This window comes from Nicotiana tabacum, chromosome 12, assembly GCF_000715075.1.
Source record: "Nicotiana tabacum cultivar K326 chromosome 12, ASM71507v2, whole genome shotgun sequence".
In the NCBI taxonomy this organism is placed as follows: domain Eukaryota; kingdom Viridiplantae; phylum Streptophyta; class Magnoliopsida; order Solanales; family Solanaceae; genus Nicotiana; species Nicotiana tabacum.
In genome coordinates this window covers 63,083,470-63,096,622 of record NC_134091.1, presented here as the reverse complement: position 1 = coordinate 63,096,622, position 13,153 = coordinate 63,083,470, and positions in this window count along the sequence as shown.

Sequence of the window (13,153 nt, the reverse complement as noted above, 5' to 3'; positions counted from 1 at the left end):
TTCTCATCACTTTTACCTTTCATTTTTACAAACCTTTTTTCTTCGAATTTACTTAAAGCTTTTCTGCAACTCCCTATTTCTAAGTAAAACTTTCATACCCAATATTTTCATCAACATGTCTTCTACTATCTCTTCTCCCGATTACACAGACACTTAGATTGGTGGCGGCCCATCCAAGAAGAACAAGTCTAAGGAATCTGATGCGGATCCTCCTTCTATCAACATGATCATCCCTTCTCAATTAAATCGTGAGACGGATCTTCATGTTCAACAGGAGTCTTCGAACCCAAAAAATGACAGAAACAAAGCTGTTAGTAAATATCATTCTTCTATTCGCCTTGCTAATATTCCCATTATGAAAGAAGCTTGTGGCTGAAACAACATTGAGGTTTTAGCCCCTAATGAAATGGAAAGGATCACTTTCAATAGACTAGGGCACATATACGTTTATACGTACCCTTTCACTTTAAGGCTTGACCAAGATATTGACCCCAAGTAGGACCGTCAATATGGAAAACGATGGCCTGTCTTTGGTACTTGTGTTCCCGGGCCGGTGAGACCCTTACCCTTGCTTATATGATCAACCTCTACGCCCCTAAAACTTTTGTGGAGGCATGATCAAACTCAGCAAATGCAGTCACCATGCCATCGTCCAGCGTTGATGATGACAACGGTCGTAGTTGAATAGAGAGGTTCATTGTCATCACTCTCGGGGACATTTTACCGGCGTTAGAATCTTCTATCCCCGAATCTTGGAACTAAACTCGTAAGTTGTTTTTCAAATATTCCTCTTTTACCGTGTTAAAGAAAATTCCCTCTTCTTACTAAACCATCTCTTCCTTTATTTCAGCCACCCTTTGGATTCCTCTAGTAGTTGCAAACCAAACCCAATGGGTTCAAAATAAATTTGGACCTTTTCACACCGGACTCCCATAAGTGGAAGGAAACTTCACCCAGATTCAACTGGAAGGCTAAGAACCATGGTGAATAAGATTTTCCTTTTTGCCTTTTCAAAATTGTCAACTTTATGCAGCATAAATTTTTAACCCTTTTCCACAAAAAGACAAGAGTAAAGTAGTCATGCCAAAATTATGCATGTATGCCAGTAAGAATACTTACCTCCAATGGGAATATAAAATGGAGGAGATCTTTGCGTGTAACAATTACTGGGGGAGAAAAATTGGAGTCGGATACCAAGGCCTTGTCCCAAAAATTATGAAAATTGGTGAATAATTATAGTAATACTCACTGGTCGAGATCTAATCGGGTTACTTTTGACTTGGGATAATTTGAAGGAGGAATTGAGGTGTACTCATTTTATAACAGATACCCAAGATGAAGTTAGCTCCAAAAATGATCATCTTACTCTTTTCGATGAGCTTTCAATGTATGTATGCTTCCAAGAAGGGGAGTCAAGTTATTTAATGAGTATGACACATCCTCATTTGCAAGTCTTTCTACACTAATAGAAGTTCCTACTACTCTAGACAAAAGTGAGGTTGAGAGAGAAAGATTAAGAGGAGTGAGAGCACTACTAGAAACACAACATTTTCCCACAGAAATTTTCCACGGACAAATTGTTAGTGACAATTCCCACCGAAATTCAATGAGAAAAGTGAAATTTATTTTTTATGAATAAACAATAACATTTCCCATTGACTATCCGTGGGAACGTTTTTGCGCAAAAATACGCGTAATTTAGTTCCCTTTGATTCGGTGGGAAAAGTCATTAAAAAATAATTATATAAAACTATAAACATTTCCCAGGGAAAACAGTGAGAAAATTAAAAAAATATTTTCAAATATTCCCACAGATTCTGTGTGAACGAATTTTTTTTAATTTTTAATTTTTGTGCTTTATGAAAAAGTTTTCCCACGGAAGTACTGGGAAAGTTTTATTATTATTCACATGACCTTTTGGTTTTCTCTTAGTGTATTTCGTGCTTTCTCTCTCTGTCTCTCCAATCCAACGACGAATTCTTCACCTCACTCAATTTTCAGGTAAGTCTCTCTCTCTACCACTCCTTTTTCGATTTTGATTTTTTGAAACTTAGGGATTTTCTATTTTTTCAAACCCTAGGTTTGAAAAAATTATTGTTGTTCTCTTATGCATGTATAGTCTAATTAAACCTAAGTCTTTATTTGTTTTGTCTTAGAAACAATAAATTTGTTAAAAGACAATATTGAGTTGGTTTATTCTTGTTAGTTTGGTCTATTTTTCAGATCTATTTTTTTTACATATGGATTGGAGCTATATATTTATAGGCTTTCTTCACAAACATGGAGAAATTAGAAAAATTTCTAAGTTGCCCATGTCAAAATGAGGAATATTTTCTTCCTTGAGAACTGTAAAATAATGTAGCTTTTATTTAAAAGTAGTTATAGATTTCATAATACAAGCATAATCCTGCTAGGTCCGCAGACAAACACCATCTAAAACTAGAGTTCCCTTGAAGTATGCCACATTTTTTATGATATAATTCCTAAAGTAATATCTAAGTTTATATTGGAATATCTTTTTGGAATACTTTTTAGATTCTCTTTAAAGTACATGAATGAGGGTGAAATATAGGTTTTAATTGAAATAAAAAAAGAAAAAAGGAAAAGAGTAGTTACTAATATTTTGCAGAATTAAAGAGAAGAAATTAATGGATTCATCGCTTATTTTATTAGGGGCTTGAATGTGTCTATTTGAGAATGATTTTATCATTTGAGTTCTTGTCTTTGTAACGCCCTAATTTTTATAAAATATTATATACATTAATTGACTATTTTTTTAAAATCATGTATATGTTATTTAAGATATTTTCACCCTTTCTTTAAATTTAGGTTTCTATGTTATTTAAAAGTTATTTTGTTAATAGAATTAATTTTCTTTTATTTAATTCAAATATGTATTTGTATTTAGTTCACTAGATACTTTAGAATGTATTGCTTAGTTAACTTATGAAATCTAAAGCTACCTACGACAAGTGGCTACTATATCCGAAAAACAGGTACATATTTAATGCCAGCTCCTGCCATGCACAGCAGCATCAACTCCAAAATTTGCACACAAGATGCAGAAGTGTAGTATGAGTACAACCGACCCTATGTACTTAATAAGTAACAAACCTAACCTCGGGTTGAAAACATGAAAGAGCTCGGAAGATGGTCATAGTCCAACACCAATAGCCAATAACAATTCATAGTAATATAATGAAGACAGTAAAAGTGAATAACTTAAAAGATATTATGCTCAACTCATTCACAATTACGGAAAATTAGACATATTTTTTAAGTATAACAGTCAAAGTCCAAATCTTACCACTGAAATCAATTACACATGCGTTTATCAAAGAACTGTGTTTTTCCAATTCACAACATCAGATAAGACTTTTCATTTATCAGTTAGCATGAGGAAAGTACATCTCTATGCCTACATGTTAATATATATGTCAAGTCATCAATTGTCATATACCGTCTAGAATGAGAAAAATACATCTCTATGCCTATATGTCAAATATACATGTCAAATCAAACAAATCTCATATTACCATTTAGCATAAGGAAAATGCATCTCTATACCTACATATCAAATATGCAGGTCAACTCAATATCATCACAGTGAAACCATCAAGAATGACCACACTTAGCATCCTCACGGTGCCTGACTCAAGGTCCTCACCATCACGCACAGTATCACTTAGCACTGTACGGGTGTCTGGCATAAATGCCCGTCACTAAAGCACATATATATATAATAACGTGCTTGCGCCCACTGTTAGCATGTCAGACTTCAGTGGCGGATCCTGCCCAAGCGCTAATCATAATCACATAGTCCAATAGTAGCACCTGGTGCACGTGTAGCCTCAAAATCAGTACCACTTAGCCTAATGTGGGGCCTGGCATACGCACCACCTCAGTATCAGTATAACTGTTGCAGTATGCAACCCGATCCAACATAACTTACAACATGGCTTTACGGCCCACATTAGTCATCAGTTCACTCAAGGCACCATATGCCAATATCTCACAGAAACATAATCCAATTATACAATACAGAATATCGTAATGTGCCACAGATACAGCTCAAACTCATGTAACGTACAGGGACACCAAAAACATGTGAGATAGCATATCAAAAGTGTATAGAGACGGAGATATAACACGCGGACGTAACTATCATGATTGTAAAGTATGACTATGTCTAAGGATAATAGCTCAACATGGCAAAAATAGCCCTATCACGTCTCAAACATTTAAGAAGGTGGCCTAGACATGATTTCTAGCATGATAATATTCCACGTAGTCATAAAAATAGAGAAAACATGATATCAAAGAATTATGATAGAACAGCAAGGCATATAATAGCCTAAGAACTACCCGGATCATGAGTACCTCAGTGCTCAGTGCACGCACACATGCTCGTCCCCTAGCATATACGTCACCCTCAACACATCCCAAATATTATAGTTTCCAGGGATAAATACCCTCAATTCAAAGTTTAGATGTGTTACTAACCTCGAACAAGCCAAACAATACTCTAATAATACCATCCCACGCGAATCGACCTCCGAACAATTTGAAACTAGCCAAAATATGTCAAAAATATCAAATAATGCCATAGGAAATAAACCCAAACGATAAAGGTATACTCTTTAATCAAATATTCAACGTCAACCTGGGCCGGCATCTCGAAACTCGATAAAATTTATAAATTCTGAAAACTCATTTAAATACGAGTCCAACCATACTAATTTCACTCAAATACGACTCCGAATCGATGTTCAAATCCCAATTATTCACTTTAGGAAAGTTTAGACAAAAATCCCCAATTTCTCTTTTAGAATCATCAATCAAATGCCATAATCGAAGATAAAATCATAAAATATAATTAATACCGAGTAAAACAATACTTACCCTAATCCATGTGGTGAAAATCTCCTCAAATATTCTCTAAATCCGAGCTTCCCAACTCAAAATGTGATAAAATGAGCTTAAGGTCCGAAATAGAGTATTTATATGCACAAGCTAGTGGTACCCTACTCGATCACGGCTGTACCCGCACGATCATGATGCATAAATTAACACTGCCACAATTTACACTATAGGTTCACGGCACTTTTCTCGCAAACGCGATGACCACAACTGCCAGACTTCACTAACGCGGATACAACAACGCGAACACGAAGAAGGACCCATCACAACCTGCCTAGCCTAGTCCCAGATGCGAATGTGAAGGCTTAAAGCCTCAACCATCATGAACGCGACCCCTATAGCACGGACACGAAGAAGACCAACTCCTAACAATATGCGATCGTGGCTTCATCCTCGCGATCGCGATGAAGACCTGAAGCACCAGAACCAGTAACGTAAAAATGGTCTAAAACTCGTCTGAAACTCACCCGGGCCTCTCGGGACCCCGTTCAAACATGCCAAAAAGTCCCAAAAAAATAATACGGACCTACTCGAGGCCTCAAATTATACATAACAATATCAAAACTATGAATCACACCTCAAATCAAACTTAATAAACTTTTGAACTTTCAACTTTCAAAACTCGTGCCAAACCACATCAAATCAACTCAGAATGACCTCAAATTTTGCACATAAGTTACAAATGACATAACAAACCTATTTCAACTCCAAAACAATAATTCAAACCCGATATCATCAAAGTCAACTCCCGATCAAACTTATAAACTTTCCAAACCTTCAAATAACCAACTTTTGCCAACTAGTACCAAAACCTTCTAAAAATATCCAAGTGTAAATTTGGGCATACGCCCATGTCCAAAATCACCATCTGGACCTAGTGGAATAATCAAAACTTCGATACGAGGTCAAATATACAAAAGTCAAACTTGGTCAACTCTTCCAACTTAAAACTTCCAAATTGAGAATCATTCTTTCAAATCGATCCTGAACCATTCGAGGACCAAAATCGACGATGCTCACAAGTCATAATACATCATATGGAGATATTCAAGACTTCAAACCATTGGATTAAGTGCAAATGCTCAAAACGACCGGTCGGGTTGTTACAATTGAGGACACGGTTGAGGCTGTAGTTTTCCTTGACGTGTTGTTTGGAAAATTAACTTTAAACTATTTTACCTATTATGTATTTATAATAGCCTAGTGTTATTTCATTAGCTGATTAGCATATTTTGATATAAGAAAAATCTTGAAGAGATTTGGAACCTCCTGGTTCAGATTTAACTTGAATTACCTCTTTCCAAGAATTGAAATTCTTGAAGGTAATCTCCTTCCCCTTTATTTATATCTAGGTTTCTATTTCGCTGTTCTTGGGAGGCGATTGGGTTAGTTTTCAATTGTTTCTTAAGACGTTTACTTAGTATTCTAAGATTTCCTTCTATGTTTCGGTTATTTTATACTCTTTTTTATTATTTCAGTCGAAATCTATCTTTAATTTTGTTTTAATTATTGTTATTTTCATATTTCGTGACTTAGTTTATCTCGGATCATAGTAAAACCATGTTGAAATAAAATGTATTTTGATAGTGACATAGTATTTTAGTATTTGGATAATGGGTATTTGACTTATTAATATTAGGCAAATGATATCAAGCTAATACTTTTTGGATATCCAAAAATCTGAAGTCCCAAATCCGAAATTCAATCTGAAAATCGAAGATTCTAAAAATTAAATTCAAAATTTAATCCTTAATCTGAAGATCCAAACCAAAGTCCAAAAAATTCAAATTGGAATTTTGAATTTTCACAAACTATGCCTGCCCTAGTAGGAATTACAACTTGTTATGATAACAAAGATTAATTAGAGTTCTTAGAACTGCTTTGCTGTGCTACGCCGCATTTTTATTCTGTATACTTTTACTTTGTCACAACCTAAGTTTCCAACCTGTCATGATGGCGCCTAACACACTTATTAGGCAAGCCGATAATCGCATAACGACTAAGTATTTAAAATAAAACATGATTTAATAAACTCAACAACGAAAATCTCATAAATATCTGATAAAAGTAACTGAAGCTCTACTACAACCATCCCAAAACTTTTTGTCAACGAGTACATAAGCACTACTAAGTATCAACATAGCCAAAACTCAAGTACAACTATTTGAATAATAGAACAGTACTGAAGAAAATAAAAGGAAGGGAGTCAAGGTCTGCAGACATCATAGCAGCTATTTTGAAGTCTCCAAGCAAGTACTGGCAACAATCTAGCAAACACCGCGTCCAGATGTACCTGGATCTGCACACGAAGTGCAGAGTATAGTAAGAGTACAACTGACCCAATATACCCAATAAGTAATAGGACTAACCTTGGGCTGAAAGTAGTGACGAGCTCAGAAGGATACAGTCAGAACCAATATAATGACAACACAGGTAAGATAATGACAATGATAGTAAGTAACTCAGTAAAACTTCCATATTCACCTTGTTCATAGTACAAAAATTTAGACATGCTTTCAAGTTCACAATTTAAGAGCAACACTGATAATAACATGTCAAATATAGCTAGCATGAGGAATGGTGCATCTCTATGCCAACATGTCAAATATGCATGTCAATGTAAGGTATCACAATGATATTGCCAGGTATTTACACTCTCAGAGTACTCAATCTGTCTATCTCAATGCCCACTCATTACACACACAATCACTCAGCACTGTACGACTGCCTGACATCAATGCTCCTCACCAAAGCACATGTAGATATCACTGTGCCCATGCTCACTGCTTGTGTGTCAGACTCCGGACGGGCAGATCCTGCCCAAGCACTAATATAAAGCCTATAAGGCCCGCTGCAGCGTGCAACCCGATCCACAATAATGAATAAGTCAATAAGGCCTACTGTGGCGTGCAACCCGATCCACAATAACTCACACAATTCGATTCTCAAGCTCACCTCAGTCATCAATTTCTCAAGTCTCAAGGCTCACAACCTCGTACTACTCAGCCCAAACAATAACAACATGTGATATAACAGTAAATAATAACAGAGACAGAGATATAATATGTAAATGAAGGATCATGACTGAGTATATAATTGCAGTAAAGGCAGATAACTCAAAACATTAGAAATAACCTCATTAGATCACAACCAGATAAGCACATAGCCTAAACATGATTTCTAACATGAATTGCGTTTCAATTACTCTAATAAGTAGGGATTACACAGATCAAACAAGACTTGATATCAACACAATATAAGAATCCACTCGGATCACGATTACCACGGTGCACGCTCACATGCCCGTCACCTAGCATGTGCGTCACTCAATAAAACCCAAATAACACGATTTTCAGGGATATATACCATCAGATCCAAGCTTAGAAGTGTTACTTGCCTTAAAGAGTGCAACTCAATGCTCCAAAAAACCCTTGCCTCGCGAATCGGCCTCCGAACAACTCAAATCTTGTCACAAACAATTTAATATAATCAATACAAGCTATAAGAATCGATTCCATAAAGCTGAGATCTTTAACCAAAAATAAAAAGTCAACTTCGGGCCCTCGCCTTGAAAAATGACAAAATTTATAAATTTCGAATACCCATTCAATAATGAGTCCAACCATTCCAAATTATCCAATTCCAACCACAAATCGACCCTCAAATCCCCAAATCTTAATCTCCAATACATAGTCCAAAATCTAACAAATATCTCCTCAAACACATATAATCTAGGTGTAAATATCAATGGGTATTTAATATTTAGGGACAAAAGTGATCAATAGTTACTTACCTCTTGAATTATAGTAAAATCCCTCTCAAAAATCGCTCCTAGCCAAGCTTCTCATGTCCAAAAATGAGAGAAACTTGAAACCCTTCGAAATATAAGACACTTCCAGGCATTTCGCACTTCTGGAGTAACATTTCCACACCTGCGGTCTAACTTATTGCTCCTACGGTCCAACCTTCGCTCCTACGTGTCCGCACCTGCGGAGACAAATTCGCTTCTGGGACTCCAACTCTCCTACCCAAAATTCGCTTCTGCGACAACCTCTACGCACCTGCGGATTCGTAGATGCAGAAAGTGCCTCGCATTTGCGGCCCCTTCCAAGAACAACCAAACATCTCATCTGCGCCTTCATGGCTGCTTCTGCTGCTCCGCACCTGCTGCCAAAACCTCGCAGGTACGGTTACACCAGAACTGAAGCCAATAGAAATTCCTTAAGTCCAAAACTCAATCCGATAACAATCCGAGTCACCCCCGAGGCCCCCGGGACTCATCCAAATATACCAACAAGTCCTAAAACATGATATGAATTTCGTCGAAGCCTCAAATCACATCAAACAATATCAAAAATACGAATCACATCCCAATTCAAGCCTAACGAATTTAATGAATTTCCAACTTCTAAAACTAATGCCAAAACCTATCAAACCAACTCCGATTGACCTCAAATTTTGTACACAAGTCATAAATAATATAACAAACCTACTCCAACTTTCGGAACTAAAATTCGATCCCGGTATCAATAAAGTCAACTCTCGGTCAAACTTTTCAACTTTCCAAACCTTCAACTTTCCAACTTTCGCCAATTCAAGTCAAAATGACCTACGTGCCTCTGAATCCAAATTCGGACATACGCCTCAGTCCAAATTCACCATACGCAGCTATGAGAACCATCAAAACTTTATTCCGGAGTCGTTTATACATAAGTCAATATCCGGTCAACTCTTTCAACTTAAGCTTCCAACTTTGGGACTAAGTGTCCCAATTCGTTATGAAATATCGCGGGAACTAAACCAACCACCCCGGCAAGTCACGCAACTTCAAATGAACATAAAATAAGTAATAAATGGGGGAACGGGGTTACAATACTCAAAGCGATCGGCCGGATCGGTACATACTTTTTCCATCGTACCACAATCACTCATGAACTATTTGGAAGTTTATTCAATTAGATCTCCTTGTAAAACGGATCTATGTAAGTTTCTATATCTTTTCTTTCTCTCTTCTTTTATGTGTGTGATGTGCGTTGTGTGTTATCGCATCTGTACCTTTTTTCAGAATTTCTCTTTATTTATAACGGTATATAACTGTTTGTAGCATGCCTATATGGCACTCTCTTTGTTCAACCAAATTGTAAAGATAGCAAAATGTCTAATAAACCAATGGTTTGGATATCAAATGATGTGTAATTATTGGGTTGATCTTTTAGGATGTAATGAGAACAATCAACCCATCTGAAAACTATTCGCAAACTTTGTTTGAACTGAAGAAATAAGCATTTTGCGAATTATAAATAATTGAAGCCCAATTCAATAGTTAGATTTTGGGGGTGTCAAATGTGCAAGATGAGACAAGTTTGGATAAATTAAAATGAATCAAATCAATAAATAAGTCATGATTTAACTAGGTCGAAATTTGTCTGGGTTGAAATCATGAGTTGGATCAAGTAATGTGACATAGAAAAACTTGCCAAACCTATGTGTTGATAGGTCGGGCAGGTTAGCGTTTATAGGTCAAAATTGACACACCTAATGTGTCAAGTAAGTGGTTCTAGCCAAGTCTCAGGAACGAATTGAGTCAATAAATATATAATAATCGATTCTTTCAAAATTTGATAAACAATAGATCATAATCCATTCACAAGCTACTTAAGTTGTGCAATTGAGTGGCTACACTTTGGCCAAAGTTTATACGTACCCTAGCTAGATTAGTGATATATTGAGTCAATCGATGGAAATAATTGCACAACCACTTAAATTATGTGTACTCCATCTGTTTTAATTTATATATCTTAGTTTGACTAGACATGGATCTTAAGAAAGTAAGTAAGACTTTTAAATCTGGTCTTAAATATGCCATGTTAAAAGTTTGAGTTAAAGAGTTACAAATATAAAAAAAATATTTTTTTTGAAACAAACTAAAAAGAAAGTAAGACAGATAAATTAAAATGAGGAAGTATAATAATTATCCCTAATTACGCACGCACTTCCTGTTATCAAACTCCTGGCATATGAGATTAATTAACAAGCATGCAATGAAATTAAAGGTGCTAGCTTTTGATTTTTTATTCTTGGTTATAACTAATAAGCTCTTTCTACCGTCATGAAACTTACTTTATCTTCTTTTCCTTAATTTTTTGAATATAAGGGATGAATGTATTATGCTGGAAATGAACAACATAAGGTACATATATGTCTTATGTTTCATTTTGTTGGTGACCTTAGATGTCAAATACAACGTCCCTTTGTATATTAAAGCTGCATATGCTGCACTCTAAAGAATCATCCCAAACCAAATTGTGTGGTTGAGGATCATGATACGCCAAAGATTGTGGCAGTATAGTTTGAGGTAAATTATTTATCAGTAAAATTAGTCAGAAATTTTACTCAGCTTCTACATTAGCAGTTATTGTAGAGTTGGAGGATATTTGTGTTCGTAAATTGTAATACTATGCTTCTGAGTTATGTTATGACCTCGAATTTAGTATCTAATATGAAATTGTATTTCATAAGAAGGGCTATTGGAGGATACATCTAACAACTTTGCAAATTAATAGAGGTGTCAAAGGTTTAGTGGGCAAAGGGGTTATTAGTTGTTACTATATATACATGCAGCATATGTCTTGAGTAGGGTATGCCAATACTAAGTCTGTTTTAAATTTTGGTTTAACTCTTGATGGAGCTCTAGAACCTCCCTTCATTTTTGTTTTCCATTTGTTTTAGTTCCTTTTCCTAATTCTGTATTGTTCATCATTGGAATTAATAGAAATTATATCTATCTTTTTCGGTAAATATGGATCCATTACAGCTAGTCCACCCCACCCCACCCCCACAAACCTGTTCCCCCTAATTAGAAGTTAATTCTTTGTATGTCATAATGCAATTCATGCTAGTTATTGTTGCACACTTTCTTTTACTTTGTGCAAGTAAAAGATCTGTCACGACCCAAAACCCCACCAAATTGTGATTGCAGCTAACCCAACCCGGCTAGGTAAGTCAAGAAGTCTAAGTTATAACTATAATGAGAAATCATCAATTTTAATAATAAAAAATGCAAAGAATTTAATACGACTACCCCAAGTACTGGTAGTACAAGTTAGAGCCACTATGATTTAGATTTACAAAGATGGTGAAAGAAATAAATCCATCATATGTTTAAAAATTACATAAACAGAAATGAAATCCTAAGCTACCATGAACAAAAAAGTAGCATGAATCCGGCACGCGGGTACGCCTCCAACGCAAAGCTCCGTCTTCACAACTACTCAACTCTAGAATCTGCACGTAAGGTGCAGATGTATAGTATGAGTACAACCGACCCCATGTACTCAGCAAGTATCTTGACTAACCTCAATGAAGTAGTGAAGAGGTTTTTAAGTCAAAAGATACTCACTTTGCAGAACATGTGCAGCTTAATAACATGTATAACACATAAAACAATATTCCAGATAGACAGTTATAGAATAAAGAGTATCAACAGTAAAGGTGCCCAGCATGAGCCGATTATGTACCAATTACCAAATAACACGTTCAAGAGAACCTTTCAAGAACCAAATGTATCAATACATGTAGACAACTTTCTTTTTACATCAATTCGCTATGCTACCAACAACTCAACAAAACATGAGATGTCAATTCAACTCAAATAATCTCATTATGGCAACCAAATCGCCAAATAACCATAGAGGCATAGATTAACATGTTAGGTGCAACGTAAAACATGTAAAATGCATGCCAACTCATAAAGAATTCACTTGTAAAATCAAGGCAACACCCAGTTTAGACAACAAGTCATCGAATAGAAACACAAACATAAGGCACCTCGTGTCCATATAAAATCACAATAGCCACCCCTATCACTCCGCCCTGACAAAAATAATATTTCGCCTTGTTGCTCCCGCCTAACACAATAATAGTATCCCGCCTTGTCGCTTCTGTTTAACAATATTCCACTTTGTCGCTCCCCCCTGACAAAATAATAATATCCCGCCTTGTCGCTCTTGTTTAAACAATATCCCGCCTTGTCGCTACCGCCTGACAAACTAACAATATACCGCCTTATCCCTCCGGTTTAATAATATTCTCATCACAATAACAACAACATCAATCATAATCGCACGGTAGAAACCTTGTGCCAATACTCATCAATCCGCCTAACATGTCCACATGTATCGCAATTACAATAATGCAAAATAACAAATCATCATCAAGAAGCATACCCTCATAA